Genomic DNA, 26464 nt, shown 5'->3' with positions numbered 1-26464 from the left:
GCAAAGCTCAACATCCTCGTATTTATTGTTTATTTGCGTGCTATTTACTGATATATCTCTATAGTTGTTGGTCTGGACATCCAAGATGATTCGGGTCGTCATGAAGTTGGTTTTATTGAAAACACGAATAAGCGACCCATCAATAAAGGAGAAGGATGCAATTTCGAATCTACCTTCTATGTTAACAAAGTGCCAGGTATGTCTTGCCTTTCTACAATAATCCAGTAAGAGTTGGCACCGGTTTTCATAGCCATGGGGTATGATTGAAGGGTTGGGTTTGTTGGTAATATGAGTTATTCTGATCTATGCGCCTTATAACACAAAGCCTTAATATGTGTGAAACCATATCCAGAATTCTTCTTTTTAAGAAGCACGGAAATTAACAGTTGATGGTAAAGATGCTGAAGAACATCAACGTCTTGCATCAGGGGCAGATTTTGAGCTAACTCTTGGGGGGGGGGATGAGACAAAAGTTCCAATAATTGACTTAAGCTTTGGGGGGGGGTCCCTTAGGCCCTTATAGATCCGCCAGTGTCTTGCATCGATCACCAGCATGGGAGATAACTTAAAAATAGAGAATTTTAATTAGGTGCGATCGTCGGTTAAAATCGTTTGACCATCTGTTAAATCTTCGTGTCAGAGCAAAATCTTAAAAATAATCAAAATGTATTACGGACGTTGCTGACGCTAACGTTGTTAAACGTTTGTCGGACAAGAAGAAGCACCACGTGACGATTTCTGAAGAAGCAGACAAGACGAAATGGCACCATTGTGACATTATGGCAACTACCCTACAGTCCAGATCTGGCTTTCGTCGACCTGTCCAGATCCTGTCAATATTTGTTCCTATGGATCAAAGAAACCTAAAAAAACGCTATTTAAGGCCAATTGACGCACTTCGAGTGGTTTCGATGGAAATATCTGTTTTTCAGTTGCCGATTTCCTAGGCTTAAAAGCCGGGAAAGCGCTGGCAGTGTAATTGCAAAAGGAGCGTGTTTTGAAAGTGATTGACTCACTGTGCATATCTTAAATCAGTTGCTGTTTATTGCTTCAGTCTTACTATTTATTGGACCAATTCCCCCCCCCCCAAAAAAAATACGGTAAAATATTCAGAATGTTTTATACGATTTTGCAGTTTCGTTGAGGTGCTTAGGTTACCTTATTATTTCCTTTTTTTATCGTTTTATTCAATAATGTTTTAAATGTTTCCAGGGAATTTTCAGTTTGCATCCACTAGCTCAATTGCTTTTAGTTTTTTAAGCTTCGTTGCCACTATGTTTTTGAATATATACTTAAATTCGGGTTGTCCTTTATAACGTAGATAACTTCGAAGACCACACTTCGAAGACCGCTTCGAAGTTTTACTGCTGATGATGAACACTGTATATGTGTTCGAAATATCCAGTTAAATAATTTTATATCTATTCACTGTCAATAAAAAGGTATCATCCCTATTTTGAACTGTTTTACTTTCGTCCTTTATAACCCTTTGGGAATGGCCAAAGTAATACCTTTGAAAAGAGTATGATGGAAAGGTAGTATTTATATTTGCCTTATAGGTTATTCTCACAGGATCTGGAATTCGCCAGCATAGGCATTTTTTTTTTACTTGTACTGAATTCTTGATGATTCACTTGCAAAAATCGAAACAAAAAATCAAATAAGATAGAATTTGAGTCTTGTTTATCTTTCATTTGAGTCTTGAATCTTTGATTCTTGTTTTTCTTTTGATTTTGCATTCGAGATATTTGGTCAGAGTATTGGTGAACTCAACGCTGAAATGAATTTAAGCATTTAAGAAAAAATTAGAAATGTGAGAGATTATCAGAAATTTGAGGTTTGGTGAGTAAGAGTCTGAGTTTTAGGGATAATTCTGTGAAAGAAAGAGTTTGAAATGCGAGAGATTATTAGAAACTTGAGTTTTGGTGAGTTAGAGTCTGAGTTTTAGGGATGATTCTGTGAAAGAAAAATTAGAAATGTGAGCGATTATCAGAAATTTGAGCTATTGTGAGTAAGGGCCTGAGTTTTAGGGATAATTCTGTGAAAGAAAATATTAGAAATGTGAGAGATTATCAGAAATTTGAGTTTTGGTGAGTAAGAGTACGAGTTTTAGGGATAATTCTTCGAAAGAAAAAATTAGAAATGTGAAAGATTATCAGAAATTTGAGTTTTGTGAGTAAGAGTACGAGTTTTAGGGATAATTAAGTGAAAGAAAAAAATAGAAATGTGAGAGATAATCAGAAATTTGAGTTTTGTTGAGTAAGAGTCTGAGTTTTAGGGATAATCCTGTGAAAGAAAAAAATTAGAAGGGTGAGAGACCATCAGAAATTTGAGTTTCGGTGAGTGAGAGTCTGAGTTTTAGGGATAATTCTGTGAAAGAACCGTGGAAATTTTTTTTTCAATATTTGGTCAGAATGTAGGCAGTTTTAATCTTGAACAGATTTAATGATTAAAAAAAAAACAGAGTTGTGAAAAATTAACCGAAATTGGATTTTGGGTGAGTGAGTGTGAGTTCTAGGGACAGCTCTCTGAAAGATTCTGATCGGAGGTTCGATAAAAAAAAACGGAAGGCATCATTTTTCATTTGCAAAAACAACCACAATTAAAGTTTTGAATAAATGTATTAACAGTTTTTGTTTTGGATTAAATAAAAAAAAACAAGTTTTTTTAACTGAAAGTAAGGAGATACATCAAAACTTAAAACGAATAGAAATTATGACGTATGTGAAGGGAGGCTACTCTTCCTCAACACCTCGCTCTTTACCCTAAGGTTTGAATTCTGTCCCAATTCTTTAAGAACGACTCCTGAAACACTATGTTCGTTTAATTATAACAATCATAACAAACAAGTTTTTTTTTAAGTACTAACAAACTTTGGCGTAAAGAGCAATTTGTTTACAAGGGGGCAAACCCCCTCATGTACGTTAAAATTTCTGTTCGTTTTAAGTTTTACTATTGTTTCTTACTTTCAGTTGAAGAAACCTGTTTTTTCATTTAATTTTTGATCGTTTTTAAATAATGCCAGGAAATCTGGCTCCACCTCCAAAGAAAAATCCCTTTCCCTACGGAAATATTCTGTGGACAATTCAGACTCGGTTATCATTTACCCCACAAAATTAACCATTTTATGTCCACGCGTAAAATTGAGTCGACAAAATGAAAGCAAGACATAAGAAGAATTTTGTATTGGATTTCTGGCAAATCCCCCCCCCGTGTAAAATTTCTACTAAAAAGTTCACCCCCTAAAAACTTTCCTCCCCATGGTTAATTGTCTCTTTGGAACCCCTTCCCCCAGTAGAAACCCCCCCCCCTAAAAAAAACTGTACTCCTAATAACAAATACTAAACGTAAACAATAGGCACATTTTATAACTAAAAACCTTTCTCCAGGGGTCTTGTTTTTTTTTTATCTTCAAAAGTATAGCTATTGGGTATTTCTACCATGGTGAACAGAATGGCTGTCTCAAAATTTTTATCGGATGATTTTGGAGAAAAGGGGGCGTGAGAGGGGGCCTTGTTGCTTCCAATGTTTTCGGTCACTTTAAAAGGGCACTATAATTTTTAATTTCCATTCGAATAAGCCCTCTCTCAATGTTCTAGGACCACTGGGTTGGTGCGATCACTCCAGAAAAAGAAAACCAATTAAACACTCATTCGTGATCTTTCTTCTGGCAAAAAATACAAAATTGCACATTTTTGCTGATAGGAGCTTGAAAACTCTATAACAGGGTTATTCTGAATCTGACGGTGTGATTTTCATTCCTTTTTTTTCACTTTTATTGGGGGGGGTGCTCCCCTTTTTAAAAAATGAGGTAAATTTTCTAAGGCTCGTAGCCTTTGATGAATAACATTAACTTAATGAAATATATAATATATATATATATATATATATATATTTATATATATATATATATATATATATATATATATATATATATATATATATATATATATATATATATATATATATATATATATATATATATTTATATTCGGAATCAGCATTGTAAGCCCATTATTTGATATATTTGTTGGCGTCGAAATTCTGTTTTTTATATTTGTTGTAGCTTGGTTAAGGGGTGTCGACATTAAAAATCACTGGTCAAAATATTCATCTTTAAGACAGTTTCACAAAAAAAGGGGTTATTCTTCGACAAACTATACAGTAATAGCAGACACACGTCTACAGATATTCGCTGACACACGTGTACAGATATTTATTTTAAAAATTCACACAAAAGAGAAACAAGAATCTACGCTAAAAATCAGCCAATTCTGAAAACTAAAAATCAGCTAAAATTGAAAACTAAAATTTCTTTACGTGACCATAAAAGTACTACATTCGGCACTGATTCGTGTTGAATCCCATCTGATGGAACCCCATCAATTTCGTCCCCTCAAACAAAGGTGGCATGATAGAGGTAAATCATCCATCTTTGATTGCAGCAATTGAGCCACGTCCGCCTCGCTCTGCTAGCCTCTCAAGTACTTTAAAGAGCCACCCTATCTCGTCCATAATAAACTTTTTTTTGTTTGTGTGGCCAAACTATTTAGAATTGACTGGGCGGTCTTGCCATAACTTGTAGAGCTTGGATAAAAACTCCAAACGAACAACAGAAAACTAAAAGCATATACCTACTTTCCCATAAAAACTTTTGAAAAAACATAAAACTTCCCCTGTTTTGTACCAGAGATAGAAATGTTCAGTTTTCAGAAAACTTATTTCAATAGAAAAAGAGGATTTTAATTCTCCGAGTAAAGGGAACAAAACTTTGTTTATTTCAGGAAAGAGTAGTCCCTTAAAATGCTATAGCATTCCTATTAGTACAACATTAAAAATTTAGTTCAAAGGAATTACCATTGCGTAAATCTTTTTGGTTACTTAAAAAGGGCACTAGAACTTTTAATTTGCGTTTGTTTCACCTATACAAATATTTCTATATGTGAAAGGGGCTGTTCACTCTTCAACGCCTCACTCTTTACGCTAAAGTTTTCATTGTTTTAAGAAGTTGAGTTATGAAAAAGAGTCAAACTTCACCGTAAATAATTATGCGCTGAGGAGGGGAAAGCTGCGTTAAGGAGGCTTTTCAACTATGCTGAACAAAATGGCCATCTCAGAATTTTGATCAGGTAACCTTTAAGGAAAAGGTGGACAGGAGGGGGGCCAGTTGCCGTCAAATTTTTGGGTCAATTAAAAAGGGTACTAGAACTTTTAATTTACGTTTGTTTCACATATAGAAATGATTCTGTATGTGAAAGGGGCTGTTCACTCTTCAACGCCTCTCTCTTTACGCTAAATTTTTTATTGTTTTAAGAAGTAGAGTTGTGACAAAGAGTCAAACTTTACCGTAAATTATTATGCGCTGAGGAGGGGACAGCTGCGTTGAGGAGGCTTTCAACTATGCTGGACAAAATCGCTATATCAGAATTATGATCAGGTAACCTTTAATGAAAAGGAGGGTAGGAGGGGGGCAAGTAGCCCTCAAATCTGTTGGGTCACTTAAAAATGACACTAGAACTTTTAATTTGCATTTTTTTTTCACATACAGAAATTATTCTGTATGTGAAAGAGGCTGTTTACTCTTCAACGCCTCACTCTTTGCGCTAAATTTTTTATTGTTTTAAGAAGTAGAATTGTGACAAAGAGTCAAACTTTACTGTAAATAATTATGTGCAGAGGAGGGGACAGCTGCGTTGAGGAGGCTTTTCAACTATGCAGAGCAAAATGGCTATTTCAGAATTTTGATCAGGTAACCTTTAAGGAAAAGGTGGGTAGGAGGGGGGCAAGTAGCCCTCAAATCTGTTGGGTCACTTAAAATAGCACTAGAACTTTTAATTTGTATTTTTTTTTCACATACGGAAATTATTCTGTATGTAAAAGAGGCTGTTTACTCTTCAACGCCTCACTCTTTACGCTAAAGTTTTTATTGTTTTAATAAGTAGAGTTGTGACAAAGAATGAAACTTTACTGTAAATAATTATGTGCAGAGGAGGGGACAGCTGCGTTGAGGAGGCTTTTCAACTATGCAGAGCAAAATGGCTATTTCAGAATTTTGATCAGGTAACCTTTAAGGAAAAGGTGGGTAGGAGGGGGGCAAGTAGCCCTCAAATCTGTTGGGTCACTTAAAATAGCACTAGAACTTTTAATTTGTATTTTTTTTTCACATACGGAAATTATTCTGTATGTAAAAGAGGCTGTTTACTCTTCAACGCCTCACTCTTTACGCTAAAGTTTTTATTGTTTTAATAAGTAGAGTTGTGACAAAGAATGAAACTTTACTGTAAATAATTATGTGCAGAGGAGGGGACAGCTGCGTTGAGGAGGCTTTTCAACTATGCATAGCAAAATGGCTATTTCAGAATTTTGATCAGGTAACCTTTAAGGAAAAGGTGGGTAGGAGGGGGGCAAGTAGCCCTCAATTTTCAACTATGCAGAGCAAAATGGCTATTTCAGAATTTTGATCAGGTAACCTTTAAGGAAAAGGTGGGTAGGAGGGGGGCAAGTAGCCCTCAAATCTGTTGGGTCACTTAAAAATAGCACTAGAACTTTTAATATTCATTTTTTTTCACATACAGAAATTATTCTGTATGTCAAAGAGGCTGTTTACTCTTCATCACCTCACTCTTTACGCTAAAGTTTTTATTGTTTTAAGAAGTAGAGTTGTGACAAAGAATAAAACTTCACTGTAAATAATTATGTGCTGAGCAGGGGACAGCTGCGTTGAGGAGGCTTTTCAACTATACAGAACAAAATTGCTATTTCAGAATTTTGATCAGGTAACCTTTAGGAAAAAGGTGGATAGGAGGGGGCCAGTTGCACTTAAATGTTTTGGTCACGAAAAAAGGAAACTAGAACTTTTAATTAACGTTTGTTTCCCTCTTTTTTGAAAATAAGGCCAATTTTTGCAGCCTCGTAACCTTTGATGGATAAGATTAATCTTGATGAATCTTACATATTTAAATTTACATAAAATTCTGATTCTGTTGATGTATATATTGGTATAAAAATTCCGTTTTTTAGAGTTTCGGTTACTGTTGAGCCGGATCGCTCCTTACTACAGTTCGTTACCACGAATTGTTTTCGTGGAAAATAAAGCAGTTATGTAGCTTTGGGACTTTTTGCGAAGATACGTTTTTGAGTAAAATCTTGAAAGCGAACGTTTTGGTTCAATATCCAACAGCCCTAATCAGAAAAAGTAAGGCATAAAAAGAGCATAATTTATAGGCGTTATTCAAATTTGGGCTCTCTCATTTGAATTTCTCGTCCCTCCACTTTAATACTCAATGCAAGTTTTAACACTGTGTTTTACATAAAAGGTCTTCAACAGTTGTTCAATTTGAATGGACTGAATACATATTTCGGCGCTTATACACCACCCCTTTGAAGAATGGCCCCTTAAAATCAGAGGTTGCATAAACATTCTCTTGAGAGATTAAAATGATTTTCCATGCTATAATTTATGCTCAACCACATATTGGCCCTATTTTAGCCGATATTGTTGTTTGCTGCCAAAAAATGACAGATATCGGCGCTTAAACTCGGGTGATTCTGTTGTTGCTTGATTAGTCGTAAAAACTTTAAATTTTCCGCTCAAGTGAGCCCTCTCTAATTATTCTACGATCACTGATTCGATTCAATCAGCCCTATGAATAAAAAAAACAAAAGAAATAAACACAACCGTGACCACCCTGGGGAAAAGACTCAATGTTATTTTTGTAAATATTTATGTAGAATTTATCACCAATCAAGTTACGTTACTGTAGTGACGTATACCATTACATTCTGTTTTGACCTTTCCTTTCTGATTGAAAAATAAGTTTGATCAGCTGTTTTTTTAGCCATCAGCCATTTTTGTTGCTTTGAATAGAAAATCAAAACAGTGTTGCATTTACCGAAAAGAAGTAAACTACATTACCATTCTGTTTTTGTCATTTTGTTTAAATACTTCGTCTTGAAAGTCAATTCGTAAAAACATGAAACGTCTGTTATATGGACTGCCTGTCCATGGATTATTCTTTATGGTTGATTGCGTATGGCTATGCTGTTTGACCTATGTAATTTGATGGATGAGTAGGGTTAAGGCCTCATTCAAGTATTGATCTATATTAATCTCCAATGTAGGAAAACAGCCTTCCCTTTCTCCTTTTGTCTTTTTTTTTTGCATTTGCTTTTGCATTGGTGATTTTTTTTTCATTATATCCATAAAATATACATATTCTAGGGTAAGTATTGGTACAGGTATACCTGTACATCATAGTCTGTAGCGTTCTGTTTTTTCTAATTATGCCTAGAAATAATAAATTAAGTTCTTCTATTTTTACATTAGGTTTTAGTATTATCAGGTTAGTGTTAATAAGTTTAACATTTTCAGGCTAAGTTTTAGTATATCATATTTTGTGCCATTCTAGACTCTCTAAGTATGCCTAGAAATGATATATAAATTTATAGTTGAAAAAATTGATAACAGAGGCTGAAAAACCACTTATTGACAAAGTGTTTGAAATTGCAAAAACAAGTGATAAACCATGGTATTTAGCCTAGTGGAATACAAACAAATTGCATTTAGCTAAGGCAATAAAAGTCACTAATCCGGCTGTTAACTAAAACATTTACCTTGTTAACTGCATCTGGTATTTCAAAAGGCATTATGTGACATTTTTCATAAAGGTCAGATTTGCAGTTAAACATCTCAAGCAAGGCAAGCTCTGTCATTTGGTTAAATCCATTTGGTATATTTCATAAATATATTTATATTTCTTAAGATATTAAAAAAACATGCTTAGAAGTTCGCTATATCTTCTTTTTTTCACTTGGAGAAATATTTGGGATTGTAAAATTTTGATATTATAGTTCTGTGCATCTTGTCTTGGGTGCATTAAAGTAATTTTTTTTTGTATAGTATTATAATTTTCCTATATTATTGTAATTTATAATGTATATATATATATATATATATATATATATATATATATATATATATATATATATATATATATATATATATATATAACATCCATTATTGTTAACATCCATTCTATATATATATATATATATATATATATATATATATATATATATATATATATATATATATAAGAATGAGCAGGCTATATATAATAAGCTATATATATAATAAATATATTATATATAATAAGCATGAGCAGGTCGGAAAGGCTAAAAAAAAAAGAAAAAATAACACTATTTGGTATACTACCCGAAAAGGTAGATTTTTATACACTTTTAAAGTTCCCAATAGCAATTACTTTTTGCAGATAATCTAGTAGCCCATTGTGAAAAATTATCTTTATCTTATTCATGTAGTAATGCATTCAGCCAAAGCACGGTAAACTAACGTATTAATTCCAACCATCACTTATTGTATAATCGGTGTCATCTTTTCAAGCTGTTTGTATTCTTCCACTTAACTGACCGCCTTGTTTATATAAACAGGATTTTTCATTCTGGCAGAGATACACATTTCTGTTCTCTTATTCAAATGATCATCATAGCAACGAGTAGTTTGGTATCAGCCACTCCTTGAGTCTTTTGAAAAGGTTCGAAGTCAGAACACAGCACTTTTAATTATTTTTGCCTAATATGATTTCTGTTAACTTATTCAAACGATCATCATTGCAACGGTAGTTTGGCACCAGTTATTACTTCCTTGAGTCTTTCAAAAGCGGTACCCAGCTTATTCTTGTAAATGTGACTAGGTATAACATCTAAAGGGAAAGAATCGGTGGATTTCCTCTTTGATTTTATAGAGCTTAGTAAATCAGTATTAAAGGTTGTTACTCTTGTAGTAATGCAATATAGCTGAGCCACGATAAACTACATAGTTAATACCAAACATCCATTTTTCATACTTAGTGTCATGTATGCTGAAAGTGATCATCATTTTGACGAGTAGTTTGTTGCCAGCCATTATTTCTTTTGTAACGGTATGAAGTTAGCATATATTGTGCAATCATAATCATACGTAAATAATATATCGGTACAAAATCATTCTTTACATTTGCAGCCCTATTGGGCCATCTTCAAACACAAATTCAATATCAGATTCAATCCTCTTAAAGGAAAACCTTTTGTTCTCCTTTATTTGATTATTTATGATGTATGGTAGATTTAAATTTAAATAATCCAAAATTTCTTTGGTACTTGGCCGTTTGTTTGGATCTTGGTTCAGACACATAAACAATAACTTTCTGAACAGTGGCGAAACTGAGCATTCATTGCTCAGTACTCTGCTTTCCACAGCTTCGGAAATTGAGTCTGCACTCTCCCAAAATGTGTCCGGTTCAACAAGTAAAAGTTGTGCCAAGATTACTCCTAAGGACCATGTTGTCATTGGACCTATTGCATAGAGTCTTTTCATTTCTTCCATGATTTCTTTGTCACTTTCTGAAAGGAATTCATAGCTAGGAGTATTATATTTTTCTTTCATTGTTCGGTGATAGCTGTTAATTTCAGAAGGAGGAAACCAACGATCGTAAATAAGTTCCGGATTCGTAATTTCATCTTCCATTTTTCCAGCCACATCAAAATCAATTAGGGTTACGTTGAAATTGACGTCTATAAGCATATTATTTGCCCTTAGATCTTTATGAGCAATTCCACACTCTTCTAATTTTGCAACTATAGACACTAGTTGTTGGAATATTTTAAGGACTAGACATTCTGTCAACCAGTTTTCCCTTATTCCATGTTTCTGCTGTTTTGTTCTTTAAAATCGATCATTTTTTTGATAAAAACATTCAAACTAAGCCAATTTTCTTGGAATTCGGTAACAATAATGGCATTTTTTTCGTCAAAATAATAGTCAATATATTTTAGGCAACCAGGTATGTCTTTGACTTTTATCAGCCAATAAATTTCCGCTGGGAAAATAATTCCGGATATTTCATCTCGGATCCGATCTTCTAATTTTACAATTTTTACGGCGACTTTTCTTCCGTTGTTCTTCCCTTCGGCAAGAAAGACATCTCCATTTCGTCCGTGTCCAAGCTTAATCTGGGTCAAGGAGTAATTATCATTAAACATATCCATACTTGTCCTTAATCTCTTTACCGGGTTACAGGTTCCAATGGAAGCATAGCTAATGTTTGAAGGCACACCATCACATACAGCTCGAGAAATCACAGCTTTAGCAAGGCTCATACTTTTTTTCACTCCTAATCCTGCCATTTCCTGAATTCGCCTTAAGTCCAAGTATATTTTGCTTTTCAGTTTACTGAACAGATTTTTATTAGGATTCGGATACTGTTCTTCGTCGCCAAAATGTGATATTGTTTCCACATATAAACTATCTTTACAACCAGGAATAAATTCATACCGATCTGAACTTGCGTCTCTTTGTTGAAATTGGTTGAAATTCAAGTGTCTTTTCACATGTGGTTTTACAACATACAAAGCATCAACAGGTTGGAGAGGCTTAAAGAAAAAGGTACGATTCCGTATACTAACTGCAAACATAGATTTGTATACACTACTAAATTCCTCCAAAACAGCTACTTTTTGCAGATACTTTAGCATTACATTGTCAAAAATTCTCTTTACCTTACTCATGTAGTAATGCATTATAGGTGAAGTGCGGTAAATTGCAGTGTTAATTCCGACCATCACTTTTTGTATAATCGGTGTCAAGTTTTCAAGCTGCTTGTATTCCACTTCACTGACCGCCTTCTTTATATAAACAGGATTTTTCATTCTAGCAGAGATACACATTTCTGTTCTGTTATTCAAGTGATCATCATATTGATAAGTAGTTTGGTTCCAGCCAATACTTTCTTGAGTCTTTCGAAAAGGTAAGGAGTCAGCACACGAAAGTTTCTTGTAGTTCTGCCAATTAGTATTTGATTTTGCTCCATTCCCCAGATCCAAATCACCGTCCTTAGGTACAACATCTATGTGTGAATTAAATGTTTTTGATAATAATGGGGAATATGGAACAACCCACTGGTTATCTACTTCGATGGTGGTACCGTTGCCATTGTAGGTTCTTCAGTCATTTTACAATTAGAAATTTCTCTTTCAACGGTCTTCTTACAATTAAAAATTTGTCTTTGAACGATATTCTTAAATACCTGTGTCCTGGTCGTCATTTATATTCCCTGTGTCCCGGTCGTCATTTGTGTCCCGGTATCCCAGTCTGTAATTTCTCTTTGAGTGTCCCGGTCGTTATTTATATTCCCTCTGTCCCGGTCGTCATTTGTGTCCCGGTCTGTAATTTCTCTTTGAGTGTTTTTCTTTTTAGTATTTTTTAGTTTTTTACATTTTTTCTTTTTTCAGTTTTCTTTTTCTTCTTTATTTTTCAGCTTCACTATGAAATACATATCGCCGAACCTTTGTTTTTTTAACTAAAATCTGGTAGGCATTGATGACCTTATCCAAGTCAAAATCCCAAACCCAATCATCATCGCTATCATTTTCAGTTTTGATATGTTTTGACTCTCGCTGTCCAGGTGGATCTTCATCTAACTGCGCGGTTTTGCGTTCTTTAGCCTCAAGCCTGTTTCCTTGCTGTTCTTTTGATTCCTCGGCACGCTTTCTTTTCTGACTTTCTCTATCAGCAGCAAGTTTTTTGGCATAGACTCTTTGAGCATCTTCATCGGCTTTTGCCATGGTAAGTTCATCAGTCATTGTAAACTTAAACATTAATAGATTTCTACGTGAACATATGTCTTAAATATCTTGAATGACGTCACCGTCAAAGCAAAAATGACGACAACTAATTTCATGACGTCAGTCAACACTGAAACATGACGTCACCTGATCCACAGACAGACAGACAACTTATTTTTATAAATATAGATATATATATATATATATATATATATATATATATATATATATATATATATATATATATATATATATATATATATATATATATATGTATATACATATATATGTATATTCTTTATTTATACTTTTAATCTTAGCTAATTTCATATAAAATGTTTCATTTCTGGCATTTTATTGTATGTAGAAAAGACGGCAGTTTTAACCATCACAATGATCTAACTGTAAAAATAGTAAATGTAAAGTCAAACATCTAAAAAATGAACTCAATCTAAGGGATTCATCACAGTAAACTGACCATAACTTCTGGGTTTTTATACTATAAGTCTTTTGCAGAGTTTTAACATGTTTACAACGGCTTGTCTTCTTAAAAAATTCCTTTATTTTTGCACCGAATTGCCTTCTGCTGATACTCGTCAATGTAAAATGTATAAATCATAGTTGAATCTTTTGGCTATTTTTTCTTCTACAACATTCCTTTCAACATGGCGTTTATCGTATCTTCCTTTTGTTTCCTATTTTGTTTACTTAATTTTTGTGTGTTTCTTTCTTTTGTTTCCTATTTTGTTTACTTAATTTTTGTGTGTTTCTTTCTCTTTTGTTTACTACTGTTTATTAAATTCTTACGCACGCCTTTTCTCATAGTAATTATTATTCTACCCTATTTCTGGCAAGTTTACGTAGCCACTGGAGAGACTGAAGGGTTCTCACTGAGTAATATTAAATCAAAACAGTGCTTTGTTAGGCTAACAATTAAAAAAAAAAAGTCCTTTTGACTGATCAGAATAGAAATTATCCTCCCTGGAACCCCAATTTGTGTAGGTTTGAAGGACTTCTTATAATCGATATGTGTGGTAATTTGCTAAAGGTGTTTTTGCATTACCCCAAATTATTAACCTGGGGTAGTACGATGGCCACTAAGGAGGGAAGAGTTTATTTTTTGTGCAGTTGCTATGGTTTCTAGCATATAAGCCCCATTGCTTCAGCCTTGTGATATAGTGCTGGCACTCTTACCTGGGATAAATATAATTATAACACCCATTTTCTAACTCAATTATAAGCAAAATAGGCCGAATCGAAGTTGACTATCCCTAATCCAGGGCGCATCCCCAGCTGTCTCACTCTGGGCTGCCGACACAGCCGCCCTCTTGAAACTTGTTCTGCTGGTAACTAATATACTTTGGCCCATACTTTCAACTAGCTAAAAATATCTAAGAATAAATAATTACACTCTAACACATCCCAGTGCCAAAAAATAATAATTGACTTGCCATGAGACTTTAAAGTACGAAGACAATCAAAAGAAAATATTTTGGCTCACAGGCTCCATCTTAAGTATATCCATACCTGAAAACAAGGATTTTCGATAATTTATATTTCGGTTGTTACAAGATGCTTGTGGTCAGAATTTGGGCGCAAAGTTTCACAGTGTCTCCAAACCCAAACCTGAAAAACAATACGCGGGAACCAATTCAGAAAATTTGGTTTAAAGATTGCTACTTTTCAAACTTAAAATTAAGAGATATTGCAGAAACGTAAAAAAAATTATCTAAGAAGGTTTTGAGTTTTCTAACACACAATATAATGTTTCAAACACTTCGTAGTAACAAACTGTAGTAAGGAGCGACCCGGTTCAATAGTAACCGAAACTCTAAAACGCCTCACTCTTTACGCTAAAGTTTTACTCGGTTTTCACAACCCTACATTTTAAAACAATTTTTAAAAACAACTTACTTTAAAAAAACAACTTACTTGCAGTTAAGAAAAACTATGAAAAACTTTCTGAAGTTAAACTATGAATTTAACATCTTTACTTTATGTGATACAAGTTAATTAACAAAAGTGACTCTTTTGCTGACCGAAATGAAGAGCTAAAAGACCAAGCCAGGGCTCTTAACCCATAGGCACCCTCTTAGAATTGCAGTAGTCCTTTTTAGCTTACTAATAACCGCGTTACAGCCCGAAACCTTCAAGTAAATTTCTAACAGCAGCCAATCAAAGTCGACAGAACCGGATGACGTATTTACTCAAAGCATGGGTGGGCGGATGCACGAAAGTGGTTTCAATTGAAAGGCCACTTTGAGATATCTATTTTTGATGGCTTTTGTATGTTGACAGGGTGGATACCCTGGACCAGATAACTTAACTGGACCAGGTTTTGTTGTTTTTGAAATGGCTGATGAGTAATCTGAATCCATTTTTTTTTCGCCTAAATTCACCTTTTTTGCGGTTTCGGATAAAGATGTACTGTCATTACCAAATGACAGTGACCTCAGAAACATTGAAGACAGCGAATATGATGCATCTAATCCTATCTGGAATGTCCCGTTCACTGCTAGAGAGGCTGAATAACTATCAGATACTGAAGAAGGTCCAGTTCTTGAAACTTTGAGCATCAGGAACTATGATATTCTTTTTGATGACGAAGGGGAAGATCTTTCAGCCCCAAGCCCCCCCGCGCGCGTAAGTTGTTACGCGCCATTGTAGTTGTGTCCCTGTGTCCCACCTGTGAATATAGATAGATTTATATATGTGTTTCAAACTACGTAAAAATTGCGAATATACAACATTCTTGGCTTTCCCATTGTCTGTGCATATACAAAGCCGTATGTACTAATAATGACGTCATATGCAAACGCTCTTTTTACAAACAAACAAACATGCATACACACAACTCGTTTTTATATAGATAGATAGATAGATAGATACAATACAAATTAACTGCGTAAAACTTGCGAATATACAACATTCTTCGCTGTCCAATTGTCGCTGCATATAAAAGATTGTCAGGTTTACCGACCCTCGAACATGCAACGTACAATTGTCCATGGGAAAAACAATCAGTATTATGATCTATACCACATTTTTCTAATGATTGACCTTAAGCTTTGTTAATGGTGATTGCAAATGCTAATGGAATTGGGAATTGCAATCTTTTAAATTGAAAAGGGATATCCGTTGGAATCATGGGATTGCGAGGAATAAGAACAGCCTCACCCTCAAAAGGCCCTGTCAAGATTGTAGCCTCTATTAGGTTTTCTATTGTTTTTTTTTGCGGCAAGTCGCGTGCCATTGCAAAGCTTTAGTGGGTTGATATTTCTTAAAAGTATTATTGGTACGCCTATTTTTAGTTGTAGCACGTGTGGTGGAAACCCTGAAAGATCTATGGAATTTAAAAATTCAGATGGATAATTAACCGCTTCATTTGGTTCCAAAACTGTGTCGACTGACTTGTAAAGGACTGCCTGGTCTCGAATCTTGGTCAAAACAATATTGTTGATTTCCTGGACGTCTATATTTTTGGGTGCGAGAATCGCTCTTTCACTTAGCCATTTATTATTTTTATAATTTTTTAGAATATTCGGAAATACTTTTTCAATCAATTCATTTTTGGACGTCACTAAATTACAGAAATCAGCAGGTAGTTGTATACGTCCTGAAATTGAGTCTACTGGGAGCTTTCCGTTTCAAATTGCCAGCAATTGATCTGAAAATGTTTGACCAGAGTCATCGTTTTACAATCGGACACGCATATTTGTAGTTAATTTTAATATTTTTACGTGTGCCCATAAATTAGAATTTTTCAGGCAAGCATTCATTTCGTCTGCAGGAGTTGATCTAGGTATTATAGGTAATGTTTGCCTGAAATCTCCCGCAAGCAATATTAATGTGCTGCCAAAGGGTTTCGACTTCCCTCTCAAATCTTTCAAGCATTGATCCAGCGCCTCGAGCGATTTTTTGTGTGCCATTGTGCACTCATCCCAAATAATAAGTTTGCATTGCTGCAAAACCTTACCCATCCCAGATGATTTGGAAATATTGCAAGTGGGAGTTTCTGTAGAATGCAAATTCAGAGGCAATTTCAAAGCGGAATGAGCAGTTCTTCCACCAGGCAGCAATGTTGCGGCTATTTCGGACGACGCAATTGCCAACGCTATATCATTTTTTGATCGAATTGATGCCAGAATCAGTTTTATCACAAACGTTTTACCAGTACCTCCTGGCGCATCCAAAAAGAAAATTTCTCCAACGTTGTTATCGACACAATGCATTATCGTATCATAAATGTCTTTTTGTTCCGACGTTAACTTGGAAATGTTATTTTGTACATACGACAATAGATCACTCGTACTGTAACTTTGTTCACAATCCAATTCTACACATGTCGAAACAGCAGCGATACGGTTAGGTGAAGGCATTCCCAAATCCTGAAGAGGTTTGTTTGCCATACGTACGCACAAATCTTCTATAATAACTAAAGTGTAGTTATAAATTTCTGATGTAAAATCAAAAGTCATATCTGACGTCTCTAACTGTTTTCGATGGAGTATATCTTCGGACATTTTTGACTTATATTTTTCCCATAACTCTGTAGGAGCTGATGGAGAGCAAGTTGTTAAAATGATGCCAAAAAATCTACGAATTTGACTTGGGGTTGACGTTTCGCACGCGTCATTGATGCAGTTATCCCAGTGTTGGTCATTCTCCAATAAATTCAGAGCTTGGCATGCACTACGGTAAGTGTCATGTATAGTACCGTTTACAGTTCTCAAATACTCAAGGGATGTCGGACCGGGTACATTCACCAAAAGCAGGCGTAGAAAGAAGCATTCATGTTGATTGGGGTTAACGGTGTAGAGTCTTCCTATCGTGGTATCTTTGAAGATGGTAGGTTGGCCGTCGACTGACTTACCCTGTTTTCGACGTTCAAATACTTTATTTTTAGTATTCCACGTGTAATACGAAGGCACTTCAGTATACCGCAGTTTTTTTTCCAAAAGAATCATTTTTGCAAAGCGAAAAAAAAGCTGTTAATGTTGTATCCGGTGGATTCAGGGCTCTTTGTTGCACGTTGGTTTCCGTGAAATAAACACGTTGACCATTCTGTAAATGTACCGCTAAGTGAACAACAGCTGGACTACGTTCATGTATCGGAAATGAAAGAATTCGCCAAACAGCTTCATTACTGCTTATGTATCTTCCAGCCTGATATTGTACGATTTCGTCGAAATCTTTGATTTCGGGCTGCAAGCCAAAAACTGCCATGTCACTGCCTTTGTTGACGTATTTACATATGTATTTGATTGCCTTTACGGAGTTACAGTATTCAACGTTTATGTGTGCATTAAATGTTTTTGATAATAATGGGGAATATGGAACAACCCACTGGTTATCTACTTCGATGGTGGTACCGTTACGCTTCTTTATTATTGCTGTTTTACCGCCATCTTCAGTAGATCTTCTTCTATATTGTGGGTAACCATCATTGCCAGTAATTGTGTTTGATACTAAAAGTCGAGGATATTGCTTTGTGCACCTTCCTTTGGCCATGCATGGCGAATTTTCGTTCAGTGCACCGCAAGGTCCATGTATCATATTTTTTACAATAATATCATGTAACCCCTTATCGACATTTTTATCAGGTATTTCAGCGGAAATCACATCATCAATTTCGTTCGAAGTAATTTTTTTATGTAGCCAGATTAGTATATGTGCGTGTGGCAAACCTCGTTTTTGTCATTCCACTGAGTACATCCAGCATCGCACTGACCCAAACACTTCAAGTTTTAAAGTTTTCTCTTTTAGCAGCAAGTCTGCTTTCGCGTTGCTCTGGTAGTTCCTCGGCACGCTTTCTGTTCTTTCTTTCTCTATCAGCCGCAAGCCTGTTTCCTTGCTGTTCTTTTGATTCCTCGGCACGCTTTCTGTTCTTTCTTTCTCTATCAGCCTCAAGCCTGTTTCCTTGCTGTTCTTTTGATTCCTCGGCACTCTTTCTTTTCTGACTTTCTCTATCAGCAGCAAGTTTTTTGGCATAGACTCTTTGAGCATCTTCATCGGCTTTTGCCATTGTAAGTTCATCAGTCATTTTAAACTTAAGCATTAATAGATTTCTACGTGAACATATATGTCTTAAATATCTTTAATGACGTCACCGTCAAAGCAAAAATGACGACAACTAACTTCATGATTAAATATCTTTAATGATGTCACCGTCATAGCAAAAATGACGACAACTAACTTTATGACATCAGTCGACACAGAAACATGACGTCACCTGACAGACAGACACACAGACAGACAACTTATTTTTATATATATAGACTAGGGAAAAAAATCTCCCCCCAGACCTGTTACGCAAGGGATTAGGAAATAAGGCCGTTCTTCACCTTTCAGAGAAGGTGAAAGAGGGCTCATATCTCTATTTTGACAGGTATAGAAGAGCTCACACCTGCCAAAAAAAATGTAAGACGTTGAAGTTCACTACCACTACGCCATGAAAAAACAATTGGAGCCATGTATTTGCCAAGATTTGATGCTACTCTGAAAATTTGGCAAGGTGTCGCTTATTTAGTTGTGAAAAAGAAGTTTTTTTGTGAGCATTGCTTGCTATTCTTGTGCTTTTGTGTTTGAAAAGAGGTACGCGATTCTTTTACACCGACGACTTGAAATAAAAATCATGTAACTAGAACCCATTGTACAACCGGTTTGACTATCCCCCCATCCCCCCTGGAACCCAAAATGCTATTTATTGGTATTACGTTAATCTACGATTTTTTTTTTGCTAGGTAAATGCGCATCTCGTGAAGACTGAACATCGGGTAGTGTTAACATGGTGACTCAACAACATCATGGTAACTCAGTGACTCAATGACTCAACATCAGGACAGGTTTACACTCAAACAGTTAAAAGAATCGGGAATCGTTTTAGTGTCCTTCATATTTTTCGGAACCCAATCTGATCTCGTCCTAAAGTGTAGCTAAAAGTAATAGATTGTTGGCGCTTGATAATAGCTCTTAAATAATTGACTCTAGTTCAGACACATACAAAGAATACCTTTTCTTTGTAGAAGAACAAAAATTATATTATTGACTTTAAAGTGGATGAAATTAAAACATTGGATTGAAATGGTGCTAGTTTTCTTTTTTTCTTCAAAACTCGATAACGCTCAAAAACCTGGGAGTATTTTGCCATGGAAAATTAAATTTTACATTATTCATTCTAAGAACATCCGAGTATTAAAAGATGCCAACTACTTTGTCCTTGAATATTAAAATAGTTTTTCTGGCCGATTTGACCAAGTCTACTATAAAATACAATTCAGAGCATTTTTAAAAATCAATCAACTTCGAAAAATGCTACACATTTTTTTACCATTAACGTTTATTATATTACAATTTTGTACAATATGATAATTGTGACAATTAATCTTCGTTTTACGTTCTCCATACTATTTTTTTTATGGAATGAGCTATGTTGGCACCTTGACACATGAAAATACTTTTCCATGCACCACCATCTATTTAATTAAAGGGCTGCAAGGGGGGATACTCAATAGATTCACTATTTGACCTTTTCTCAGGTCTTTGAGCAGCAACGTCATAACGGATAAGAAAATAACATCTTTGTATTCTTCTGATATGAGGTAAACAAAAATCATTTATTACTTTCTAAATGTATGACTAATATCACAAATGGAACAGTTTTTAATTTACACATATATATTATTCAACATATAACCATTATCGGCATTTAAATCAAAGCATACGTACGAATTTGGAGAATTCTAGTTTATAGTTAGTAATTCATTTTCGAAAATGACTGTGTTGAGTTTTGAGTCAGAATAAATAGAAAAACATGCATAAGGGTTCATCGTACTTTGATAATCAATAAATACTGTATCTTACTTTGAGCCATGAGTAGTGACAGAAATTGTTGATTCCACGAGGTCAATAATCACTACTCCTTCCTTCCTTAATTGATTTAACACGACGAAGAACGTTTAACGACGGTTTCCTTAGGGGAAGATACAGGTGTATGTTGCGCATTAGGGAATGTTAACTGTTGCATGGTTCCTCATAGGGAATATTTACTTATGCTTGTTACGTAGTGAGGAATGTTTTCTAAGAGATTCAGATGTATGTTAAAGAATAGGGAATGTTTTCAAAATGATGCATGTGTTAATTACTCAAAAGTCTTCAGGGGCCTTCCAAATCAGAATTTTTTTGGATGCTATGATTAAAAACCTAAGTGTGTAGGGGGAAAAATCTTCAGGACCCAACCAAGTCATGACTTGTATTAGTCGTTATGTTTAAAATCCTACGAGGGCTAGAGCTTACTAACTGAAGAATTTCCTTGGTTTTTACGTTATAGGGTTTGGTTGTTACGTAACAGGGTTTTCTTCTTATATAATAGAGTTATTTGTTCTTAAAAACGTACGAGGATCAGGAAAAAAACTTTCCGAGGTCTCTAATCTAGGTATAAACGTATTCATTACATGACAGTTTTGTCGATTGTTCAAAAACCTCGCGAGAGCCAGTAAAAAACCTTTATGCCTCCCCCACCAGATAACAGTTTATTTGATTGTTTAAAAACCCACAAGGGCTAGGAAAAACCTTAAGGGCCATTTTAAGTAAGGGTATAACCCAATTCTTCATCATCCGGTATTTTAGTCCTAATAAATGTAAGGCTGAAGGGAAAAACCTTCAGGACCTACACAATTCAAGATTTATTTGGTTGTTACATAATGGGGTTTTGATCTTATGTAATATGGCATGCTTTCTTTGGGCGATAAATAATAGAGTGTTTTTTTCTTTGATCAATTTAAAATCTACAAGGAACAGGAAAAAACCGTCAGAACCCACTCGTGAGGAACCTTCAAGACGCCAGACCCTAGCATCCAATTCCAACGGAACCCCCTAGCGAACAATTCAAATGAAGGCCCTAGCAACCAATTCCAAGGAGAGGCCTGGCTTCAACATCGATTGGGCACCCTAGCAGGCAGTTCTACCGGGCCCCTAACATTCAATCCCTACAAGCTCTTGGTATTCAATCCCCCCAGGGCCCTAGCAATTAATTCCACCAAGAAGGTGCTTGTTACGTAATGGGTTTTGTTTATTTTTGAATATTATGTAATAGGACTTGTTAGAGTCCACGAGTCAAGTGGGTAACCCCTGGTTATAACTGAGGAGGACAGACACTTGTATTAATGCATAATACTTTAAGAAATTCTATTTTCTTTCAAGACTCTTTTCTCAAGGAACCTTTATAATCTAAATATTTTTTGTCTGTATTAGAATTCAAAATGAATAAGGCTGCCATGGAATGGAGTACTAGACAGGTGGACTATGAAAACCATTCTAATATCATAATTTGAACTTATAAATAAATTCAATAAATGAATTTATTTATTCTAATATCATGATAACCTATAGCACGAAAGCAGAATCCTCTGTCCCGCTAACTAGGCTGATTACGTCGGTCACATGTTTTGTTGCAGTGTTATTGATTTTTCAACGTAATCTAGACACGTTAAGATAGCTATTGAATCAAGGAGATATTATATAGCAACGGCTTTTGATATTTCATTGCGTAAATGGTTGTGTACTGAAGTGTTATCCTGGAACCAGAAATCTAAATAATGAAGATATTTGTTTATACAAATTTTATTATTAAGGAAAACGTTATAAGTCATGAAACCACAGAAAGAACAGTTAAGACACAACAATGAAAAACTAAACGTGAAAATAAATATAAAGAATAAAACATAAGCAAAACCAATCACGAATTACGGAAATGTGGAAACCCTCGCAACCAATTCCAGGAAGAAGAGAGGTGGAGGGTTAATATTAGAGATAAATTTAAGCCATATTAAGAGTTATTTCTAAGAGGTTTTAATGACTCTGTATTCTTTCTATTGCTCTATTAAGAGCAATGCATTTAAAAAAGAGCATTTTTTGCATTCAGTCATTTCTAAGAGGTTTTAATAAGAATTCCGCGTTTCCTTGATCCATAACTATGTATATTTCATGCCATCGTGACAATATGTGGTTGCCCCATCTCCTAGCAACCAATTTTAAAGGTGGGGGTTATTAGAAATAAGTTTGAACGATATTAATAGTCATTTTTGAGAGTTATAAAATGAAAATGCATAATTTCTTTGACTGGGTGTTGGATTTAACCCCCTCCCCAAACATAATATACTTTTACCTTAAATTTAAGCTGTAGAACATGTTACTCAAAGCAATTTACCCAATTTTTACATCAACTTGCTACATGTTGAATTTTCTCTTCATGAAACTTGTGTATTGATTTTTCTCCTCGTAAAACCAGTTTTGTCCGTTTAATTTTTGTGTGCGGATTTTTGTTTGTAACATTTAATTTATCTTGAAACTTTTCTTTGTGAAACTTGTTGGGTGGTGAACTCATTATTCCGTGAAGCTTAATTTATCATGAAAGTTGTTCTATGTTGATTCATTCTTTTGTGAAACTTAATTTATCACGATATTATCCTTCGTGAAACTTGTAACATGTTTTTTTCTTCGTGAAACATGATACGTGCTAATTTTTGTTGGTTAAGCTTGTTGCACGTGGATTATTTCTTCAAGAAGCTTGATGTATATTGTGTTATTCCTTCGAGAAACTTTATATTTTATTTCTTCATCAAGAAAATTGTTACATTTTAATTCGTGAAACTTGTAGGTTGATTTTTCTCCTCATGAAAGCGTTTTGTTCGTAAAACTTGTTGCGTGCTAGTTTCTGTTCGTCTTAATTTTTGCTGTTATATTTCTTGGTGAAATGCTGTATGCTGACTTATTCTTTCGTAAATCTTAATTTATCATGATATTTTTCATCGTGAAATTAGTTGCATGTTGGTTTTTTCTGTTTGAAAACTAATGAATATGAATTTTTGTTCATGAAACATGTTTTATGTGGATTATTTTTTCCAAATATTTAACATAAGTTGATTTAGGTCTTCGGGAAACTTTCTATATTTTTATTTCTTTTTCGTGAAACTTTTTGCATGTTCATTTTCCTCTTCGTGCAACTTTTACATAGCTTTTCTCCTGGTTATACTGATTTTTTCGTGGAACTTGTTGCGTGCTTATTTGTGTTCGTAAAACTTAATTTACCATGATATTTTTCATTGTGGAAACTTTTGTAGTTTTAATTTTTTAAAACTAGCTACATGTGGATTATTTCTTCGACAAACGTAATGTATATTGATTTATGTCTTCAAGAAACTTGTTATATTTTTATTTCTTTTTCACGAGACTTGTTGCATGTTGATTTTCCTCTTCGTGAAACTCGTGCATGGTTTTTTCCTCGCAAAACAGGTTTAGTTCGTGAAATTTGTTGCATGCTGATTTTCGTTCGCAAAACTTAATAAAGAAACTTAGAAAATTAATAAATTTTAATTTACGTCTTTGACAAACGTGTTATATTTTTACTTCTTCTTCGTGCCACTTGTTGCATGTTTATATTTGTCTTTGTGAAATATTTACACCTTTTTATTTCATGCCACTAGGTTAGGGTAAATGGAATACCATCTAACCTAACTAGATTCGGTTGGTTAGGTTAGGTTAGCCAACCCTAGTAGCATGTAAGAAAAAGGAGTACAAGTTTTATGAATACAAAAATCAATAGTAAACGCTTAGGTGCAAAAGTTTTCGCGAATAAAAGTCAGCAGGCATTATGTTTTACGAAGGAAAATTCAACATCCAACCTGTTTCAGGATTTCACAATCGTGTTCGATTTCACCAACATTTCGCGAATTCCACTAACTAAATAAGTTTAACGAGGAGAAAAGTTATATAGAAGTTACACGAAGAGCAAAATCCACAGCAATAAATTTCACGAAGAAGGAATAAAAATATAGCAAGTTTCTCAAAGACATAAATCTAGTTATACTAAGTTTTTGAAGGAATTATCCACATGTAACATGTTTCACGGGCAAAAATTTGCATGCATCATGCTTCACGAAGGAAAACTCAACATGCAACAAATTTCCTGATGAAAGATATCTTGATCAATTAAGTTTTACGAAAGAATAAGCTAGCATACAAAAGTTTCATGAAGAAAAATAACAAGATAAATTAAGTCTTAGGAATAGAAATTAGCACGCAGCAACTTTCACGAAGAAAACTGGTTTCATGGGGAGATAAATCAATTTAAAGGCTTCACGAAGAGAAAAATCAACATGCAACAAGTTTCATGAAGAAGAAATAAAAATATGAAAATTTTTCGATTGAAAAAGTCAAGGTAAATTAAGTTTTTTGAAAAAATAATCCACATGCAAGAAGTTATACGAATAAAAATTAGTATGAATTATGTTTTGCTAAGAAAAACAAACATGTTAGAAGTTTCACGTAGAAAAATATCATGATAAATGAAGTTTCACGAAAGAATAAATCAACATAGAACATGTTTCAAAAAGAAAAATATCAAGATAAATTGATTTTCAGGAACAAAATTCAGCACGCAACAACTTCCAAGAACAATACTAGAACAAGGATAAAAATTAATGTACAAGCTTGACGAAGAGAAAAATCAACCAACAATACGCGTCATTAAGAAAGTCTCGTCATTAAGAAAGGGGGCTGCAATCTAAGACCCAGTCAAAGAAATGGGGCTTTTTCATTAGGAGGTATTCTCTGATATCATGGTTTATAACGTTTTTCTTATTAATAAAATTTGTATGAACAATAACCTTGAAGTATCTAAAGCTATCGAACAAGCAATGAAGTATCTAAAGCTGATTCTATGTAACATCTCGCTCATTCAATAGCTAACTTAACCTGTCTAGGTCACATTAGAAAATCAATAGCGCATTAGCAGCCAGATGTATCTAATAAAGCAAAAATCAAAAGCATCGGGATGCTTGTGTGCCCTCTTGTGGAAACGTTTGGAAACACGCGAAAAATTTAATCGGTCTAGTGAGCGGGACAGATGATTCTTCTCGCCTGTAATAGGTTATCATGTAGAAAGTATCCCCCAGATCATTACATTAAAAAGGCTTTCACAATCCACCTGTCTTGCACTTCATTCTATGGCAGTTTTGTCGCTTTTGAATCCCAATACAGGCAAAGAGTTACAACCAGGAATTCTTTGGTTGTTGAAAGTTTCAACTGGAGATTTTTACAACCAAGGATTCCCCACTTGATTAGCGGACTCTAACAAGTCCCATTACGTAGCAGCCAAATGTAAACAAAAGCCATTGGTTAACAAGCACCTGTTGGGCGGAATTACTTGCTAGGGCCCCTAGTAGGATTGAATGCTAGGGTCCCCAGTGGAGTTGGTCGCAAAGGAAACCCGATGGAATTGGATGGTAGAGCCTGCTTTGGAACTGGTTGCTACGGCCTTCGTTAGAATTGCTCGCTAGGAGTCCCCTATTCGAATTGAACTCTAGGGTCTGGCGTCTTGAAGGCTCCCCACTAGTGAACCCTAAAGGTTTTCCGCTACACTCTTGGGTTTTTTAGTATGAAAATATTGGGTGAAACACAATTGGGGACATGTCCTTGCTTGAGGTCCAGATATAGCACTGACTATACTCCTTTCTATTTTCATGGAAAAAATCAGCCCCACCCACCTTGATTTTGAGAAAAAATATATTTTTGTATCTTTATTTTAAAAGAAAGGAGAGGTTTCCGAAAACTACACACTCATAACATGCTCTTAGTTTTCTTTTTAAACTGAATCCTCCACATATCAAACCAAAAAATTAAAAAAAGAAGAAATAAAAAAAACTATATTTTAGACTGCAGATAATCCCACCCCAAATACATCACTTCGCACAGATCAATTTGTCTATTAGGATAATGAACCAAAATTACTTTAGTACCATACTCCTTCAGGATTTACTTTTCATATAAAATACATTTACGGAAT

This window comes from Artemia franciscana, chromosome 3, assembly GCF_032884065.1.
Source record: "Artemia franciscana chromosome 3, ASM3288406v1, whole genome shotgun sequence".
NCBI classification, from domain to species: domain Eukaryota; kingdom Metazoa; phylum Arthropoda; class Branchiopoda; order Anostraca; family Artemiidae; genus Artemia; species Artemia franciscana.
Note: the sequence above shows the minus strand (reverse complement) of the source record.